Source organism: Centroberyx affinis, unplaced genomic scaffold, assembly GCF_046629955.1.
Source record: "Centroberyx affinis isolate AG114_WGS23_722 - 3 ecotype Tasmania unplaced genomic scaffold, CSIRO-AGI_Caff_v1 ptg003213l_1, whole genome shotgun sequence".
In the NCBI taxonomy this organism is placed as follows: Eukaryota; Metazoa; Chordata; class Actinopteri; order Beryciformes; family Berycidae; genus Centroberyx; species Centroberyx affinis.
In genome coordinates, this window is record NW_027281250.1 from 17,381 (window position 1) to 37,500 (window position 20,120).

Consider the following 20,120-nt stretch of genomic DNA (forward strand, 5'->3'; position numbering starts at 1 on the left):
GAATAAATAGGCTGGTAGCGCTTTATTTTCCGGGTCCGCAGTTTCCTAATCATGTCGTACAAAGGACCAAATACTAAAAATAACTTCTTTCCTTAATTTCCTATCTATAATCATATTAATAAATTGGGTTAGAAATCGACCTCTGCCTCTTATTTTTCCATAGTTTATAGTTTCGCAGTTCTTACCAGGAAAGTCTTTCAAAAATCAACACCAAACTGAGCTCTTCCATTTTCTATGTAACTACTACATAATTTCATGATTCATTCTTGGAAATTAGCAGGTACTTATCAACTCCACCATTGAACTCTTCCCCTATCTTCCCTATGATTAGTACATAATGTCATGGCTCTTTCCAGGAAACTTCCTGAGAAATTAACTGTTCCTTTCTAGGAGATTATTAGGAAATTGCGGACCTGGAAAATAAAGTGTTACCGATACGCTTCCTGAACGTCAAAAGACACTGGAGTCACTTTTGAACTGTTGGGCGATGAAATTGAACCATTCATCGTGAGTGTATAAACTGCAATGTAGAGGAAATCCACAGTGTGTGTCCATCCACAGCCGTGTATCCTGTCAAACAAGCTGCTGAACTCCTACCTGCCTGCTCTTTCCTTTTAAGCCGCTCTGGATAAGAGCATCAGTGTCTAAAATGTAAATGTGTGTGTGTGGGGAGGGGAGGGGAGGGGGGTGTTTTTTGTGATAGCTGCTCATCAGTGACAGACGATGTGCCTGTCCCTCCTGCTGGAAAGAAGGGGGACAAGAACAGGTGGAGGACTTACAAAGACACAGTACACTGCTTCCAGCTACACCTGTCCATCATGTCATATCTTCACTCACTCTCTACCTTTTCTCTCTTTCTCTTCTTCTTTTTTTGGCATGTGTGACAGCAGTGTAGAGGGCACTTTCTGGTGCATCATGGGACGCCATTGCAGTCCTTTTAAAATGAGATCGCTGACTGATACTCACATGCTTGGGGATTAACCATGAAGACTTCTATCACTTTCACCTGAGACATTCACAGTATTTAATGTGCTGTGGTGCTTTCGACATGGAATGCATCTATGTTGTTGTCCTTTTAGTTTATGAAACAGATGTTTGGCCAAAAGGTGGATGTTTTCCTTCAAGTACCAGAAGTTAACTTGTGTATTTTTGGAGCGCCGATGGCACGTCCTTCTGTCTCTGTTTCACTCCTGTGCTGATTGACTCAGTGTTCAGAAATCGCTGTGTAATTGAGCGTTTAACATGCGTCCACAGTATGAATGGCTCTATTACGGAGATAACAGTAAAGTAAGTGCCACTCTTCAAGGTCCTCTGTTTTAACATGCGTGCACACACACACACACACACACAGTTTTTAAATTGCTCCTGCGTCCTTGGGCACATGCATTTTTAATATGCTGATGTTAGCGGTGTTAAATTGACCAATACATAAAGCAGTTGGGAATGCAGTTTCATCAGTGCCTTCTGGGGCCTATAAAGATACTGTGTTTGTGTGTGTGTGTGTTTGTGTGTGTGTGTGTGTGTGCGCGTGCATGCGTGTGTGTGTGCATGTGTGCGTGTGTGTGTGTGTGTGTGTGCCTAGTTGCGCCAAAATTAATGTTGGCAAGGCCATCCAAAAACTGCTCATCTGTAGCATGCCTGAGGAGAAAAAAATGGAGTGTTTCTACCTGTGTGTGTGTGTGTGTTTGTTAGATGGGCATTTTGACACAAATGGACAAGAAGCCTGCCAGCTGATACCAGCCAGCTTCTAGGTAGGAGTGTCACTGCAAGGGCAAAGCATGTGTGTGTGTGTGTGTGTGTGTGTATGTGTGTGTTCTATGATGTGCTATCGATGACAAGTATGAGATCATTATTGATGAAAGCTTAACAATGAACAATGAGGTCAGAGAAACAGCGGGATTGAGGAGAGAGAGAGATAGAGAGACATAGAGAGGAGCGATAGAGAGAGAGAGACACACGGAGAGAGAGAGAGAGAGAGAGAGAGAGAGAGACATAGAGAGGAGCGATAGAGAGAGAGAGACACACGGAGAGAGAGAGAGAGAGAGAGAGAGAGAAGTAGCGGTAGTGGTTGCCAGAATAGGATTTTAGAGATAAGCATAATTTTACCTCTAAGGGAATGTTATTTTGAGAGTGTAGAAGAAGCAATAAGAGCCTTCTTCTATGGGACCTGGCTCAGCAGTGCGGGTCTCACATTGCTGAGGAGAGGCCATGTGCCGCCTCCCAGAAGGAGGAGGAAATATTCTTTAAATGCAGGATTCAAATGGATTTCATTTAGCTGCAAAAAGCACAAAATCAGATCTCAGTAGTATATATTTACCATAGAGAGACGTATTCTCACCTCCTGAACCTGAATCCCTATTAGATCATGCAGCCTCAATAATGTTGCTGTGTAAATCTGGAGGGAAGTCCTAGAAATCCCCCTTCTTGGTGAATTTCTATCTCGTTTTATACTTTCTTTCTCTCCTTTGCATACATTTGATTACAACCAAACCATGTTTGCAACCAGCTGAACAGCCAATCATAAAGCAGCAAAATCACTTTCACCATATATGTGCATTCTGTGATCGTTACCAGCAAATTCATTCAAGTTAATAAAGAGCTTTCGAGAGGTTTTTCAGAAAATCATTACAGGAAAGTACCAATATTACTGAAATTTCTTCCTCTTTTTGGCTCATAACTGCCCTTTTCTACCCATGCTCACTTGGTGCTCATTGATTTTATTCAAATTTAAAGCCATAATCATGAAAATCATAATCAAGATCATCAAACTTGAATTCAAAAGCTCAGTGTTGATCCTCGTTCGATGATCCAGAGTTTTCCAAGCACAGGTCAGCCAAACAGCGAGATGAGGAACAGTGAAAGAAACGGAGGGATGAGAGCAAGGGATGAAAGAAAGATGACACACAGAGGGGCTTTGAAGTCGTCTGTTGTTCCCTGGGAAAAGCTGGATGGGAGGATGAGAGGGAGGGAGGGAGGGATCGATAATCCGATATTACCATGTAAAGGAGTGTGAGGGAGGAGGTGAAGAGGAAACCCCCTTTAGCGTATTGATTAATTCCTCCTCTCTGTTCTCTCCCTCTCTCCACCCCTCCTTTTCATCCCTCATCCTTTATCTCTCTCTCTCTCTCTCCCCCTCCACTCATCCAGTCTGATACCTTGTTCTCTTTCTCCATCTTTCTTCCTCTCTCTCTCTCACACTGTTTTTATCCCTCTCTCTCCCCCTCAGTGCCTCTCTCCTCTCTCTCGCCCTCAGTCCATCCATCCGTCCCTCCATCCTCTCATCCTCCACTCTTTCAGGAGAAGGTAAAGTCCAGTCAATAATTGGCTTGAGGCTTAAAATGGCTTAGGACCTCCCTCATTATCAATATCCCTGGAGCTCTCTCTCTCTCTCTCTCTCTCCCTCTCTCTTCATTTATCTCTCTTTTCCTTCTCATCTCTCACTTCCCTCGTTCTCTAATCTCTCCCCCTCCCCCTCTTTACATTTTAATGTCTTTTCTCGCTCTCTCTCTCTTTTTTTCTCTCCTTTTCATCGTTCCGCTTTCGCTTCATCTTGTTGGAGACCCTTGTCAGAAAATTCATTCTTTCCTCTTTACTCTTATGTAAACCTCCTTTTATCCCCCGCACTCGTTTGTGTTTTTTCCTCCCTCCGTCTCCCCCTTTTCTCTCTTTTTTCTTCCTTTGCCTCATTAAATTTCCGCTCTGCGTTGACCTTGAGTGAGTTTTCTCTGTATATCCCCCTTTTCCCCCCTTCCTTCCTTGCTTTCTTTCTTTCTTTCTTGCTTTCTTTCACTTGCTCCCATCTCTCTCTCTCTCTCTCTCTCTCTCTCTCTCTCTCTCTACCCCTTCCCCCCTCTCAGGTATATTTTTAGATTTCCATTCACACAGGACGAGTTTTTTAACGCCAGCTCCTCTTGTCATTTCCCCCCTCCTCCCCTCCTCCTCCCTTGTTCCCTCCCTCCTTCTCCTCTTCCTCCCTCACCTTCCTGTCATCTCATGTCTCGCCTCCCTCACCTAACCCCCCCTCCCCCTCCTAATTTGCATCTTCCCCTCTTCTGCCTTTCACCTTTACCTAATTTAAACTGTCAAGCCTTTTCCTCCTCTCTCCTCCCCTTTCGCCTCCTTCTCGCTCTCTACCTGACACCTTCATCTTCCTCTTGCCTTTTCCGCTCATCCTCTTCTTCCTCACCTCCTCCCTTCTTCTCTTTCGCCCTCTTCTCCTCCTCCTCTCCTCCCTTCTCCTTTCCCCTCATCTTTCCCTATCTAATCCATTCCTCTTCCTCCTCTTTCTCCCTTTTTTCTACATCCTGCTCTTCCCACGCTCTCCTCCATCTTCACCCTCCTTTCTTCATCTATCCCTCTCCTCCTCTTCCCTCTCTATCCATCCATCCATCCATCTATCCATCCATCCATCCATGTCTAGCTCTCTACTTGGAGAAGTGGGACTTACTGCCAAGGCAATTTAGCTGGATCGCAACCCTGCCATAACTCAGCATCCACACCTCCCTCCCCCTTTCCATCTCTCTCTTTCTTCTTTCTCTCTCTCTCTCTCTCGCTCCCCTCCTTTCATTTCATCCACTCTGTCTTTCTCTCCATCTCGCGCACTCTATTTCCTGCATTCAAACACCTTCACATTAATCTGTCACTTTCCTTGTTTTTCCCCTCTGTGTTTAAATCTCCTCTCTCTCTCCCCCTCTCCCTCTCTCTCTCTCTCTCTGAAGACTAGGAAAAGAGTGAAGGGGTGAAAGCGGGAGGGAGAAGGAGGGAAGGAGGGAAGGATGGAGGGATGGAGCGCTGGGTCTCGGCGGAAATGTACTGAGCATTGGAGCTGAACTGACAAGAGGAGGAGAGAGGAGAGGAAAGGAAACAGAGGATAGAGGAAAGGAAAGGAAAGGAAAGGAGTCTGCGACACCAAAGATCTCCAATTCAAACTGTCAGTCAGGAGTATTGCTTTTTAATAACCAACATACATCAAAATCTTTTCCCTGGCCTATACTAAATCATTTATTTCCCACTTAACACCTAGCTGTCACTGTTTGTTGTTGTCGTTAATTTCAGCCGCTGCTTTTTGCTGCCTTACCCTACGCTCAACTCCAAAGTAGAAATCTTGTTGCATGGCTCACAATGTCAAATATAAGATAGACTTTCTTTAGTATTTAATAACCATACATGCGTTTCCATAGGCGGTCTTCAACAGAACGGAGGAGAGGCAATCAGAGGAGAATGGAGGCTAAGGAAGGATGGGAAGTATAGGAGAGGGAAAATAAGGAAGGAGGAGCATCAGCAATGTAGAGTTGAAGAGCAGAGCGAGCGATGGAAGGAGGAGAAGCGGAGAGGATGGGCGGATAAGGAGAGAATATAAAGGTGGAGGGAGGTGGGAAGGGAAGGAAAACAGAAGGAAGGAGCGAAAGAAGGAAAGGAGATGAATGTAAAGCCAAGAGAGAAGATACAGGATGGGAGGAGAGGGATGTTGAGCGAAGAGGAACATTTCCATTCTTCCTGACTTAATGATGAAGGGAGGAGAGGAGGGGGAGAGAGAGAGAGAGAGAGTGAGAGAGGAGGAATAATGAGGGGAAGATTGTTACATGGGGGGGGGGTGGAGGGATGGATGGAGAGGAATAAGGAGAAAGATGGAGTGAAGGGGAGGAGAGGGACGGTGTGTTGTGAATTGGATTTCCCCAAGCTCAGTGATGAATGTGTGTGTATGTGTGTGTGTGTGTGTGTGTGTGTGTGTGTACACAGTAGAGTGAATTTATATGCATTCCCTATCTGGACTCCTATTATGTACTGCAGGAATGAATTAATTCTCTCTCTATTCAACCAATTACTGCTTTCATCTGTCTCTCTCCCATTCACCAATGGAGCCTAGTCTCTCTCCATCTCTCTCTCTCTCTGTCTCTCTCTCTCCCTCTCTCTCTCTCTTTCTCTCTCGCACTTTCTCTGTTAATCAGGGGGCGTATGCAGAGGTCAGGAGAGTTAGATTGTGTACACATGAGCGCTAGCTAGTTGAACAGCCTGTGTGGTGTGTGTGTGTGTGTGTGTGTGTGTGCGTGCGTGTGTGCGCGTGTGGTGCGGGAGGTCGAAGGCAAATTGAACAGGCAGACAGAATGTGTGTGTGTGTGTGTGTGTGTGTGTGTGTGAGAGCGAGAGAGGCTCAGCAGGGGCAGTTTATTCTTAGCCTCCCTCTGACCTGCAACTCAGCACTACAGCACCAAGTCACAGCCAAGACACAGACAAGTGTGTGTGTGTGTTTAGGTGTGTGTGTGTGTGTGTGTGTGTGTGTGTGTGTGTGTGTAGGTGTGTGTGTGCGGTCCTCTCCCCTGGCTGCTCATTATGAGTTTCAGTCGCCACCAAACTGTGCCGACACCTGTTCACTGACTGCTGCCCTGCCCTGTGTAGGTGTGTGTGTGTGTGTGTGTGTGTGTCTCTCTCTCTCTCTCTTTCTGTTGCTTGTGTGTGTTACACAGGCTCCCACCCCCCCGCCACTTTTTTGGGAACATTTGCTCAAAACCCAAAGACTTTCCTGTAAGTGTAAAAACTTTGCGATAAGACTCACTTCAATTCCATTCGCCTAATTAATACAATTACAACCTTTCCTATTTTCCTGGAAATTTGCACTTAACGAATACATATTTCATCCCAACAATCAATGCAAAATTTAATTAGAGGAACCCATCGCAGCTGCAGACATCAACAAAATTCAACTGGCAATTTTCCACTCGTCACTTGAGGGACGAATTAATCTGTTATTTTGCTTTCTAATGGGATCACACCAGACAGAAAAAAAGTGAGAAATGAGATTTTAACGAGCGGACGGTGAGCATAGCAGAACATCACCCACGTCTCCATTAACGACGCCGAATAGACACAACATGGCTTTATTTTATTCATTAGAATATACTGAAGTGAATTATGAGTGAAGCGTCGCCACCGGCTGAATTGCCGCTCCGCAATATTTAATATATAATAATTCCGTGATGCCGCCATGCTGTGTTATGTGTTAATGAAGCCAAGACAGAACTTCCCAGTGTTTTTGACAAAGCTGTCAGAAGAGCTGTGATCATACTTAGCTGCTGGTGAGGAAGAAGTCAGCTTGTAAGTTTTAAACAACACATTTCCCCTTTGGCGCGATGTTACTTAGTATTAGAGAGAGAAAGAGGAAATACGAGGAAAGTGAGAGTGTGTGTGTGTGTGTGGGGGGGGGGTGTGTGCGTGTCATCTGAGCGGCTGAGTGTGTGTGTGTGTGTGTGCGCGCGACACCGTGCTGTAAAGTGTTTGATATTTGCAACCTGTTTCTCCGTCTGTCACCAAAGTAGGGAGACTAACCCAAAGCTGTTCCCAAAATAAGACATCCTTTGAACTCCAAATCCCCGGGAGCTGTGTGTACTGTATGTGTGTGTGTGTGTGCTAATACATCTGTGTGTGTGTGTGTGTGTGAGTGAGTGTGAGTGTGTGTCTGTGCAAGCGAAAATGTGTATATGTTTGTGCCAGCGTTTGAGTTGGCCTGTTGCTGAAGTTACGGTGTGTATGAATCTGTCTGTTTCTGTGTGTGTGTGTGTGTGTGTAGGTGTGTGTGTGTGTGTATGTAGGTGTGTATGTATGTGTGTGTGCATCACCAGCTCGCCCTACTTGCAGACAGCTGTGTTTGTTGCTGCTCGTCTAGCTGGTGTTAGATAGTCTCTTCCTCTCTCCAATCCCTTCTTTCCTCGCACCTTGCAACCCCATCTCCACACACACACACACACACACACAGACACACACACACACACACACACACACACTCACACTTTCTCATTACCATTCCTCCCCTCTCTTTCACGGACCTCTCCTACCTCTCAGTCTTCCTCTCCCCGTCTATTGTTTATGTGGACACCCCTCCCCTCCCCTCTCCCCGGAAACACACTTTAGTATTCTTCAAACAATCAGCATGTCTGAACATTGTGCAGCACCTGCTTATCAGTAGGCTGTTTCAGTATATTGAGTTTAAAATGGTTTCAGAATGCAGTTGTTTTCTTTTGGTTTCCTCTGATATCGGTGTACTGGAAATCCAAGGATGTAAGGTTTAAACAGCAGAAAAACTGAAGATTTAGGGGGAAAAAAACTTGATGCTTTGCAACGTGGATGATGGAAAAATCGCAGAAAAAACACCAAAGTGATGCTTTGAGTAGCTGCTTTAAATCTGAAAGTGTCAACTGGTTGATTTGAGTCGTAAACAGCATGCTATAGTATGCTGTACAGTAGGTATGGCTTGTACTACCTGCTGGGCATGTTTATGTGCCAAAGTGTTTGTATTAAAGGAAAACTGCACCCTAAAAAAAACAGCTATTGGTGATGTTTCTCACATTCCTGGGTCCATTTTGTTGGTTGATGGAGTGATTTTCTTATTCCTCTGGATAACCAGACAAACGTAGACAATGTGAAATATTTTAGCTATCTCAAACATCAACGGTTCAACAATCATGCAGGGGGAAATCAATCATAGAAGAGGCAGAGAGACCAATTCTCCACTGACAGCAGCCTCAATAGACCAGAATGCAATGCAGCCGCAAGACATGTTGTGTTTTGAGTAAGGGGCGTGTAACAACACATTATGTAATAACTCGACAAAATCTAATACATTTTCACTTCATTATGTAATAACACCCGCATTTTGTAATAATCTGCCGCATTTTGTAATACACAGCCTGAATGCAATATGTAATAAATGTCCCCGTATTTTGTAATAAATTATTACATATTGCATTACATTTACATATTTTTTTTTTTGTCAAGTTATTACATAATGTGTTGTTACAGGGCGCGATCATGTATAACCCACAGCTGAATGATCACACTTTCAAGGTATCTACATGCCCTTATGACTACCTTAGCTTGAGAGCAACAAGTTCATGCACACTCTCTGGGGGTTGTTGAAAGGCATTCTGGGAGATGTAGGAAATCACTAACTGAAGTAGAAGTAGGTGAGGAAGGTTGAGGGAAAGTGGGGACACCAAAAAAGTAAATTACAAAATCGCAAAATAACTCCTGGGCATTACTTAATATTAGGATAATGTATGTAAATAAAAACAAATTTGATGTTAATGTTATGCAGTACAGTTAGTACGGATGCTACACAGTGTTAGGAATGGTTATGTACTAAACATGAGATATTAACAGTATACAGTAGTACAATGTGGTGTATATTGGGAACAGTAGGCATTAACATTAGACAGTACAGTTATAGGGACAGTATTCATTATGTATGTTCTGGACAGTTTCCACACCTGGGTGTTGCGTTTCTTTCCCTCTGATCTCTCCCCTTCTATTCTCTTCTCCCTCCTCCACATCCTTTCAAGTTCAAATGCGGGTCTGCTAATGGGCAGATAAACACATTTAACCCCCCCTCACCCTCCGTTTCTCTGCCTCTCCTCTCTTTCTTCTCTTATTCCCTTCCCTTCTCTCCGTTCCACTGAAGAAATGATGTTAGGATTCCACCGTCTCCATAGGGATGACAGGCTTTTTTTGGGCTTTTTTTTTTTTTTTCCCTGTTTGTTGCCGTAGCAACTTTTGATCCCGCCCATTGTAAGCACAACAAAGGGGAGACGAGGGAGAGGAAGAGACAGAGAGAGAGAGAGAGAGAAATAGAGGGAAAGATGACAAAAAAAAAGGGAGAAAGGAAGGGAGCAGTGAAAGACGAGGGAGCTTTGTTGTTCTTTGAGTTGTCTTTCTTCTGAGGATTTGTTTTGCTGCTTTCGCGTGTCTGGACTGAAATTTTAAATACCAAGCACATATGATTACTCCTCCCTTCTCTCTCTGTTTCTCTTTCTGTCTCTCCTCTCTTTTTCTCTTTTCCTCCCTCTCTCTCTCTCTCTTTCTCTCGATTACTTTGATTTCATCCTATACTGTATTTCTTTAACCTTCATTGTCACATTTGAAAACTCTGTCATTCCTTACCTGTGTGTGTGTGTGTGTGTGTGTGTGTGTGTGTGTGTGTGTGCCAGATACCCATCCGTTGTTTGTGCTTTAATTACTAAAGGAAAACACTCATTGGCCAAATGGATTATGAAGATTAAAGAGCAAATCGTATTTCAGCACAGTCATGGTCTGTCTGACAGAGAGAGAGAGAGAAAGAGAGACAGACAGATAAAACAGGGAGAAAAAGAGTTAAAGAGAGAGGGTGAAAGACAGAGAGGGAGAGAAAGAGAAATACAAGGAGAGAAAGAAAGTCTCTCCTTGAAAGAAAGAAATAATTTTCCATTTTTATTTTATATCCCATTTTCCTCTCTCTCCTGTCTTTCCCTGCCTCTTCTTGCCTCCCCTCCTTTCCGGGCCTTTTACTCTCCTTCCCTAAGTCCCTCTCTTTTTATCCCTCTCCCTCCTTCTCCCATCCCTCCTCCCCCTCTCTCTCTCCTCATCTCTTTCTCTCTGTCTCTTGGGTCAGAGCAGTCAACGTTAAGTAGCTTAAGTCAACAACTTTAACAACTTTAAAAGCTTTCTCCTCCTCGAATGTGCCACAACAACCACTGTGTGTGTGTGTGTGTGTGTGTGTGTGTGTGTGTGTGTGTGTGTGTGTGTGCGCGCGCATCAATCTCTTTTTGTATGTGTGTATTACGTTTCAGCTGTGCGTTGGAATCGATGTGGCGCCTGCCGTCTGTTGTTTGCTTATTGACATTTTGTCTCAGCACTTAGCAGTCGGACTGGCTGTGCCTCACACACACACACACACACACACACACACGCACACACACACACAAGCCCACAGCACCTCTGGCTTCCTCTAAAGACCATTTGAACCCTGCTGCTGCTTCCTCTCTCTCTCTGTCTCTTTCTCTATCTGTCAGTACTGCTGAGGAGGCCAGTCTACTATTTCCTCGCATGATTTTACAGATCTTACAGTAGTGATTTGGGAGAAAACTGGGTCTAGGAAAGGTCATGAAGGGACATTTTGAAAGCTGAGATTTTTCAGTTGACTCTGATTTTCTATTTGTCAGCCTGTTTGTCTCTCTCTTTTTTAATCTCTCTCCGTCTTTCTATAAATACCGCTTTTCCCCTGTTCTCAAAGCTGCTCTTTCTCTCTCTCTGTCTTACAGTACTGCTATTTAGCCATGCTACCTCTCCCTGTTTCTGTCTTTCTGTTTCTGTCTCTTCTATCCCTCCATCCATCTGTCCATCAGTGCCTTCGTCTATGGCTTCATACAAATATCCCTTCCTCCTCCATCCCTCCATCTTTCCTTCCCTCCACCCCTCCTTTTTTGCACCCTTTCCTCCCTCCCTCTGTCCCATCTCTCTCTTTTCTTAGTTCTTAGCGCTGCGTCTTTCCCTGTGGTTGTTTTTTTAGCCCTGCAGTCCCAGCAATTTTCTCTGCCAAACATACACACGCACACAAACACACACACAGAAAATCCTGTGGTCGCACACACATACCAGCACATACACACACACACACACACACACACACTGGCACACTCTCTCACCAACAAAACCCTGTGATCAAACCCCTGTGGACTGTACACTCTGTAATCATGGTTCAGAGACCCACCATGAGCTGCGGCCACAGGCCAGTCTCCTGCCCTTCCATGCCCATGATTAGAGCCTCAACAGCGGGCAGAGTCCCGCTGCCTTCCACCTCCCCTCCCTACTCTGCCTGGAGCCTCCCTGCTGCTGAGGAGAGCCAGGGTCACACCCTGCCACGCCAAGCCCACATGAAAGGCCTCCATCCTGGGTTCACTGACCTCCGAGTTCGGGGCGTAACCTCCAGGGTGGATCGACTGTGGGTCCAGTTTTTTAAGGTCGACTGTCTATTTACAGTTTTTAAATGCTAGGAATGTTTCTAGACTGAGTTAATTGATCACAAGTTGTAGTAGTATGAGGTGGGTTGTTTTGGCCTGGTTGTTTGGGCATTAATTCATGCAGGACAAGGGAGTTAAATGCTTTTATGTTAAAGGTGTTTAAACATTTTTAAACATCACTGCATCATTGTGAAATTCATTGTTATACTTTGGTATATTTACCATAAACAAATGAGTCCATAATCGAGGCGATTGGCAGCCTCTATCTTATCCCAGTGGTATTGTTACCACATTTCCCATAAACCCAATGCTTGCTGTGTGTGTGTTTGTTTACTTTTTCACTTTACTGAAAAGGATAAACATGTTGAAATGATTTTTTTGATCAGCCTTTCACTCATTACACCATCAACAATTGAGAAAATTGTACACAATGTAAAATGCAGTGTGAAGGCAGGTGGAGGCTGCCAATCTTGCAATGATCTTGTTTGTTTCCAGTAATTATGCTAATGTCTCAAAATTATGTAGTATTATTAATTAATTATGTATTAATATTATTAATATTAATGTGGTAATAATTTATTGAGGTTACAGTGCTACACGTAGCACCTTTAAGTTTACTTTCCCACTCTTGTTCCTCTGTTTCTTTCCATTCTTTTCCACTTTTTCATTCACACATTTTAATTCTGTCGAACCAAGTGAATGATGCCCCACCTCCCTTTATGAAGAATGGCATCTGCATGGCCTCATATTGTTCAACATCTTACCCTCTGATTGGACAGAGAGCGCTGTTAAATTCAATTAGACCAATGACCTCTGATTTTGTATGATTGAATACTGCTCCAAGGATATGGAAGTATCAGACTAATGAGGTGAAGCGAAATGCTAATGCGGCCTCAGAGTGTCTGGCACTGTCCCACAGTGTGAATTGCCAAACTCTTGTCCAGTCTAAAGGAGATGTACTGGGGATATTTTAATATCCAGAAATGTTTTGGAGTAGGGTTGAGGAGTGAGATGTTACAGTAAATAGCAGGAATAATCTGATTGCAAAAAGTGGTAAATGGGATCAGTTGCTGTAATAACAGTTATCAGATCATAAGTGCTTGGAAAGTAGTATGCTTGGAGTGCTTTTAAGTGCTTGGAAAGTTACTTGATTACTTGAAGAGAGAGGGTGTTTACTGTAGTCAGTGAGATTCTACATGCTGAAAAGATTTCATACGTTTTGAAAAAACGGTTCATACTGGTTCTAGATGATAATAACACTGTTGAATCTGCAGTCTTTCAATTACAATGCCTGTATTCTATAGATTTAGGTGCTGAGATAATGGCATTACGTTGCTGAGTTTGAGCATGTAATCAGTCATTCATATTGGATTCCGTTTTGACAGTAACCTTCGAAACCTGGTTATGAGTCTTCTATAAATTATCCTGAGACTGTAATTACAATTTTTTCTGTCTGAGAGGAGTTTGTAATTTTTCAAGTCTGAAATGTAGCATCCCACCTGAGGACCCGGGCTCATTAAAACTCATATTACTGCTATCAGTTAGCAGGGGGAGACTGATACTGGGTTTTTGAAGGCCGATATTGATATTTTTGAATGTGATCTGCCGATATCTGATATTTTGTGCCAACATTCAATATCTTTTAATTTGACCATTTTCAAAAGTGAGAAGTATTCAGTGTTTCTACCACTATTTTATTCTTAGCAGGGTGGAAAACTGAAGCAATAGTTAGACCATTGGACACTGAAACTCTCCATTAAAACAAATGAAGTACTACTGTTGCTACTACTTCCATTACTACAACAACTACTACTACTACTACTTCCATTACTACTACTGCTACTACTACTACTACTAGTAGTAGTTCTGCTACGTCTGTGTAGATTAATTTCAGTCATCCAGGTAGTAAGACATCTATGTATGAGTGATGAAACGTCTTCAATTCTTCATTATAAGTCCAGTGGATTTTGGTTCTATTTTTTTTGGACACAATACTACTACTGCTACAATTACTTCTACTAACACTACTACTTCCATTACTTAATAATAATAATAATAATAACTTAGATTTGTATAGCACCTTTCAAGAAACCCAAGGACGCTTACTTCTATTACTACTACTACTAATGCTACTACTACAACTACTATTTCCATTACTACTACTACAACTACTACCACTACAACTTCTATTAGTACAACAACTACTACTACTACTACCACTACAGTTAACCACTAGTACTACTGCTACTACTACTACTTCCATTACTACTGTTACTACTACTACTACTACTACTACTTCCATTACTACTACTGCTGCTACTACTACTACTACCACTATTACTTCCATTACTACTGTTACTACTACTACTACTACTACTACTACTGCTACTACTACTACTGCTACTACTGTCAAATTATAGAATTAGTTCAGGTTAATGACTTCCCACAGACACCCAGTGTATTAATCAATTATACAATAAATACTGTTTGTATCCATCATATCAGAGGTGGATGACATTGACAGGCCAATATACGACACTTACCAAAAGGCCAGTATCGGCCCTATATATCGGTAAACCCATACATCAATCAAACCCTAGTGGAGACCCACCAGCGCTAAACCTGCGACCTGTTTTGGGTCTTAATCCCTAGTTTGAGAAACCAGACTCTGAGATGATGAATGTGCGCTGATGTGGAAGAGTGATGCGGCAGTTCCTGACTAGCAGTAGCTCAAGGTAATCTGGTATGATACACACACACACACACACACACACACACACACACACACACCCACACACATCCACACCCACACCCACACACACACACACACACACACGCACTGATGTCAGAGTGATTAAATCACTAATAGCTTGCGGAGGAGACGATGTGAGTCACACAAGCTCTCCATCTCAACTCACATCTTATCTCTCTCTCTCACTCTCCCTCTCTCTCTCCAATATAATCCCCTCTCTCTCTCTGTCTGTCTCTCTCTCTCTCTCGCTCTCTCTCTCTCATTCTCATTCTCTCTTCTCTCTAAACATCTTAGTGTCATTAACTGTCATTCTCTCTCTCTCCCTCTCTCCGTCTGACTCCATGTCACTTCCTCTCATTGTCTCTCCCCCCTCTGTTTTCTCTCTCCATCTCTTCCCTTCTTCTCCCCTCTCTCATTTAATCTCTTCGTCCTCTCTCCCTTTATCTTCCTCTCTCGCTCTCCATCTTAATATCCCGATCTGCCCTCATCTCTCCACGAATCTCCCCCTCTTTCCTCAACCCGTGCCCTCATCTATCCGTCTATCAATCATTTTTCTCCTCCCCTCTCTCTCCTCCTTTATTAATCCCTCTATTTCTTTTTGCCCTCCACCTCAGCTCCATCCATCTTACGCTCCCTGTCGTCTCTTCACTTTTATTCCCTCCCATCACAGATATATCCATATATCCTCTCTCTCTCTCTCTCTCTGTCTCTCTCTCTCCTTTTTCTCTCTTCATTTTACAGGATGATCGATCATCCGCCGCTCTCTTATCGTTCGCCCATCCGTTCCTTCTCACCTCTACCGCTCTATCCTTCACTGCATCACTTTTTCTTATCGCTTCATCTTTTGCCCTCCGATTTTACCGTCATTCACTTTGTCATCTCTCTCCTCCCTCCCTCTTTTCCTTTTGATCCTCTGTTTGATTCTCCCTGTTTCTTGCATGTGTGTGTGTGTGTGCTAAGTGTGTGTGTGTATATGTGTGTGTGTGTATATGTGTGCAGCAGCTGAGGGAGAAAGAGGGTTGAAGAGAGGTGTGGCCCAAGCCTTTACAACAGGGGTCAAATGTAAAACACACACACACACACACACACACACATACACACACACTCTGGCAGTTTTTATAAGCAGTTATTAGTGTACGCCACGGCTCGTGATTATTGATGTGTTCAGCGCGCTATAAACACATTGCCAATAAAGCTTATTGTGGAGACGACTTTGAGTTTTACTGGTCAGCGAATAAAAAGAGAGAAGGAGAGGGAGAATGGATGGGAGCTGTGAAGGGTAAACTGGAGAGAGAGAGAGAGATAGATGGAGGAGGGAGAGATAGAGAAGACAAAGAGGGAGAGAGCGTTGGGAAGAGAGAAAACGAGGAGGATGAGGAGATAGAGGCGGGAAGAGGGATGAAGGTAGATAGAGGCGGGAGGAGGAGAGAGATGCAAAGGGAGGAGGAGTAGATAGAGAAAAGAAAGACAGAGAAGTCAAGGAAATCTAGAGGTGAGAAGTAGATTAATGGAGGTAGATTTAGGGAGTCTACCTCCATGAGGGAGGAAGAGAAGGAGAAAGGAGGGAGAATGAAGGGAAAGAAAGTGAGGCGCACTCTAGATTTTATTTGGATGTAATGAAGTATCCCTCTAAATGGGTTGAAACTGTAATAAAACCTGTCAATGCATTGACATTGTCGGGTAATGTAATAACTGCTGGATAATGTAATAATGATCAAAATATAATAAAATGTCCCTTTAAATGGGTTGAAAATGTCATAAAACCTCCCAGTGTAATAAGTTGCTGTATAATGAAATAACATCTTCAGACTGATACTGTAGTATTTAAAAGGTACACATGTTATAATGCAATAATACCCAATTAATATAATAATGCATTACATTATCAGGAAAATAGAAATTATTACAATATCAGTTTGAAGATTTACTTCAACTATTTATGGCATTTTTGACTCATTTAGAGAGACATTTTATAAGTATTTGATCAGCCCTCCCATGAAGGTAAACCATACATTTTAGAGTTATTTCATTATCATCAGTATTTGTTGTGGGACGTTCACTTTTCCAACCGAAATCAACTGAACCTCCTGTGACCCCCCTGTCATAAACACACTGCTCCGGCCGGTGCGGGTGATAGATAAAAGATGGATAGACTGACCAAGGGAACACAGGGGAAGAGAGGAGGCGTCAAGAGGAAGATGAACAGGTTTAGGGTCAGGCAGTAAACAAGAAGGAAGGAGAGAGAGAGAGAGAGAGGAAGAGAAATGGGCGAAGGAGGGGAAGGAGGAGAGAAAGACAGATCGAGATAGGGTCAGCAGGGAGAGAGAGATGGATGACCCGCTGTGAGAAAAGAAAAGAGGGAGAGGAGAGGAAAGGGCAGGCGGAGTTGTGAACTGAGGGAATGGGGGCAAATGATGGCTGGAGGGAGGGAAGTAAAACAAATAGGGCAGGTGAAAGAGAGAGAGAGAGAGAGAGAGAGAGAGAGAGAGAGAGAGAGAGAACATTGGAAGGGGAAAGTGGCTCACATTTGGTCGGGCCAACTGTTGGCACCCTGGGTGGTGAATGAAGGAAGGAGAAGAGAGGAGTGGTAATTTTTCCTATGCCCAGGGCAGGGAGAGAATTTGGGCGAGACTGTGTGTGTGTGTGTGTGTGTGTGTGTGTGTGTGTGTGTGTGTGTGTGTGTGTGTGAGAGTGTGTGTGTCAGTGTCAGACTTTGGCAGGCAGCCACATGCAAGCTTGGCAGCGGTTGGTATGGTGATATATATACAGTGCTGTGAAAAAGTATTTGCCCCCTTCCTGATTTCTTATATTTTTGCATATTTGTCACACTTAAATGTTTCAGATCATCAAACAAATTTTAATATTAGACAAAGATAACCCGAGTAAATACAAAATGCAGTTTTTAAATGATGATTTCATTTATTAAGGGAAAAAAGCTATCCAAACCTACCTGGCCCTATGTGAAAAAGTAATTGCCCCCTAATTGCTTGAGCTTGAGGTCTCGAACTGATTGCCGGACATTCTCCTTCAGGATTTTCTGGTAGAGAGCAGAATTCATGGTTCCATCAATTACGGCAAGTCGTCCAGGTCCTGAAGCAGCAAAGCAGCCCCAGACCATCACACTACCACCACCATGTTTGACTGTTGGTATGATGTTCTTTTTATGAAATGCTGTGTTAGTTTTACGCCAGATGTAACGGGACGCACACCTTCCAAAAAGTTCAACTTTTGTCTCGTCAGTCCACAGAATATTTTCCCAAAAGTCTTGGGGATCATCAAGATGTTTTTTGGCAAATGTGAGACGAGCCTTTGTGTTCTTTTTGGTCAGCAGTGGTTTTCGCCTTGGAACTCTCCCATGGATGCCATTTTTGCCCAGTCTCTTTCTTATTGTTGAATCATGGACACTGACCTTAACTGAGGCAAGTGAGGCCTGCAGTTCTTTAGATGTTGTTCTTGGTTCTTTTGTGACCTCCTGGATGAGTCGTCGACGCGCTCTTGGAGTAATTTTGGTAGGCCGGCCACTCCTGGGAAGGTTCACCACTGTTCCAAGTTTTCTCCATTTGTGGATAATGGCTCTCACCATGGTTCGCTGGAGTCCCAAAGCCTTAGAAATGCCTTTGTAACCCTTTCCAGACTGATAGATGTCAATGACTTTGTTTCTCATCTGTTCTTGAACTTCTTTAGACCTCGGCATGATGTGTTGCTTTTTGAGATCTTTCAGCCTACTTCATTTTGTCAGACAGGTTCTATTTAAGTGATTTATTGATTCAACAGGTCTGGCAGTAATCAGGCCTGGGTGTGGCTAGTGAAATTGAACTCAGTTTTCCAAAAAATGTGGTTAATCACAGTTAATTCATGATTTAACAAGGGGGGCAATTACTTTTTCACATAGGGCCAGGTAGGTTTGGATAGCTTTTTTCCCTTAATAAATGAAATCATCATTTAAAAACTGCATTTTGTATTTACTCGGGTTATCTTTGTCTAATATTAAAATTTGTTTGATGATCTGAAACATTTAAGTGTGACAAATATGCAAAAATATAAGAAATCAGGAAGGGGGCAAATACTTTTTCACAGCACTGTATGTGCCACCGCTTAAAGGCCCTCACCTTGAGATGCCAATGTCTGTCAATCAACCCAGGATGTCATTACACACACACACACACACACACACACACACACCCACACCCACACACACACACACAGGCTGGTTGGTATTACTATACTTGTGAAGACCTTCATTGACTACATTCATTCCTGAACCTTAACCCTAACGTAAACCTTATTCTAATTTAACCCTTAAAACCTTAAATTTTACCCTTACCATAACATAATCCTAATTCTAATTTTAGCACTAAACCCAAATCCTAATCCTAAACTAACCTTAAATTGTACCCTTATTTTAACATAGTCCTATTCTTAATTCAAATTTAACCCTAAACCCAAGTGCTAATCCTAAACTAACTTTAAACTTAATCCTTACTTTAGCGTAATACTAATACTTATCCTAATCTTAACTCTAAACTCAACTCCTAATCCTAAACTAGCTCCTAAGAAGTGAGGACCAGTAAAAAGTACTTGTGAGGATATTTGGTCCCCATAAATAGAGAAACACACCCACAAATACACACATGCAAAGTTCCGAACCACAAATAATCCAAACAAAATATTTTTACACAGCAAGTGGCAGTGTGTGTGTGTGTGTGTGTGTGAGAGAGAATGTGTGTCACGGCGCTCTTCAAACAGCTTGGTTCTCCATGGCAGCTCCTTATTTGACCGGAACATAAATATGTGATGAGAGGCGTTAAACATACATGAGAACAGACAGAGATGAGAGAGAGAGAGAGAGAGACAGGAGGGGGATAAAAGAACGAGGGATGGGGACAGAGGATGAAGGATAAGAGTGTCTGTCGCTCAATCTCCTCATCCATCTCTCTTTGTCTGTTTCACTACTGCCTCTTTTTTTCCCATCTTTCCATCCACGAGAAGAGAAGAGGGGAAAGGCGTAGTTATGGTTCCTGTCTATCTATCTGGGTCTATTTCTCGTTTTTTACTCCCTCTCTCTGTTCTATTCTTTTATTCATCTGCTCTGTCTCTTGCATCCCTCTCTTTCCGTCTGCCTTTTTAAATCGTTTCCCCCCCCCTCCCGTTTTCTCGCCGCGTCTTTGTCTTTGGTTTCAATCTCTCCATCTGTCTCTCCCCATTCGCCGATCCATCCTTCACCCGCACATTTATTGGCCTATTTCTTTATTTCCCTTCCTCTTACGCCCGTGCTTTGCCTCAGTTTCCCTTAATTTGTTTTTATCTCTCTTTCTATCCCTCCTGTTCTTTCTCCACCCCTCCATCCATCCATCTATCCATCCATCCATCCACCCCCCCCTCCACCCCCGTGTGTCTCCCCCTCGCTCTGGTAAAAACCGATGGTCATGTATAATTAAACGCTGCTAAAAGGGTTTGTGTTGAGGGGACGAGACAAGGATGAGGCGTTCGGAGACGGCGTTTTCTGAAACACAACGACAACGTTGGCAGAGCGGGGTGGGCATCATGTATCATCGCCATGGTAACCGCCCGATGACGACGTTCCAGCTGTAACAGTCTGGGAT

At 43.3% G+C, this 20,120-nt stretch overlaps 1 protein-coding gene across 5 annotated transcripts in view; it reads left to right on the top strand.

Annotated features, from left to right (window-relative positions):
- LOC139660101 (sodium/calcium exchanger 1-like) overlaps positions 1-20,120 on the top strand; it is a 51,730-nt gene that overhangs the window by 11,461 nt on the left and 20,149 nt on the right. The window lies entirely within an intron of this gene.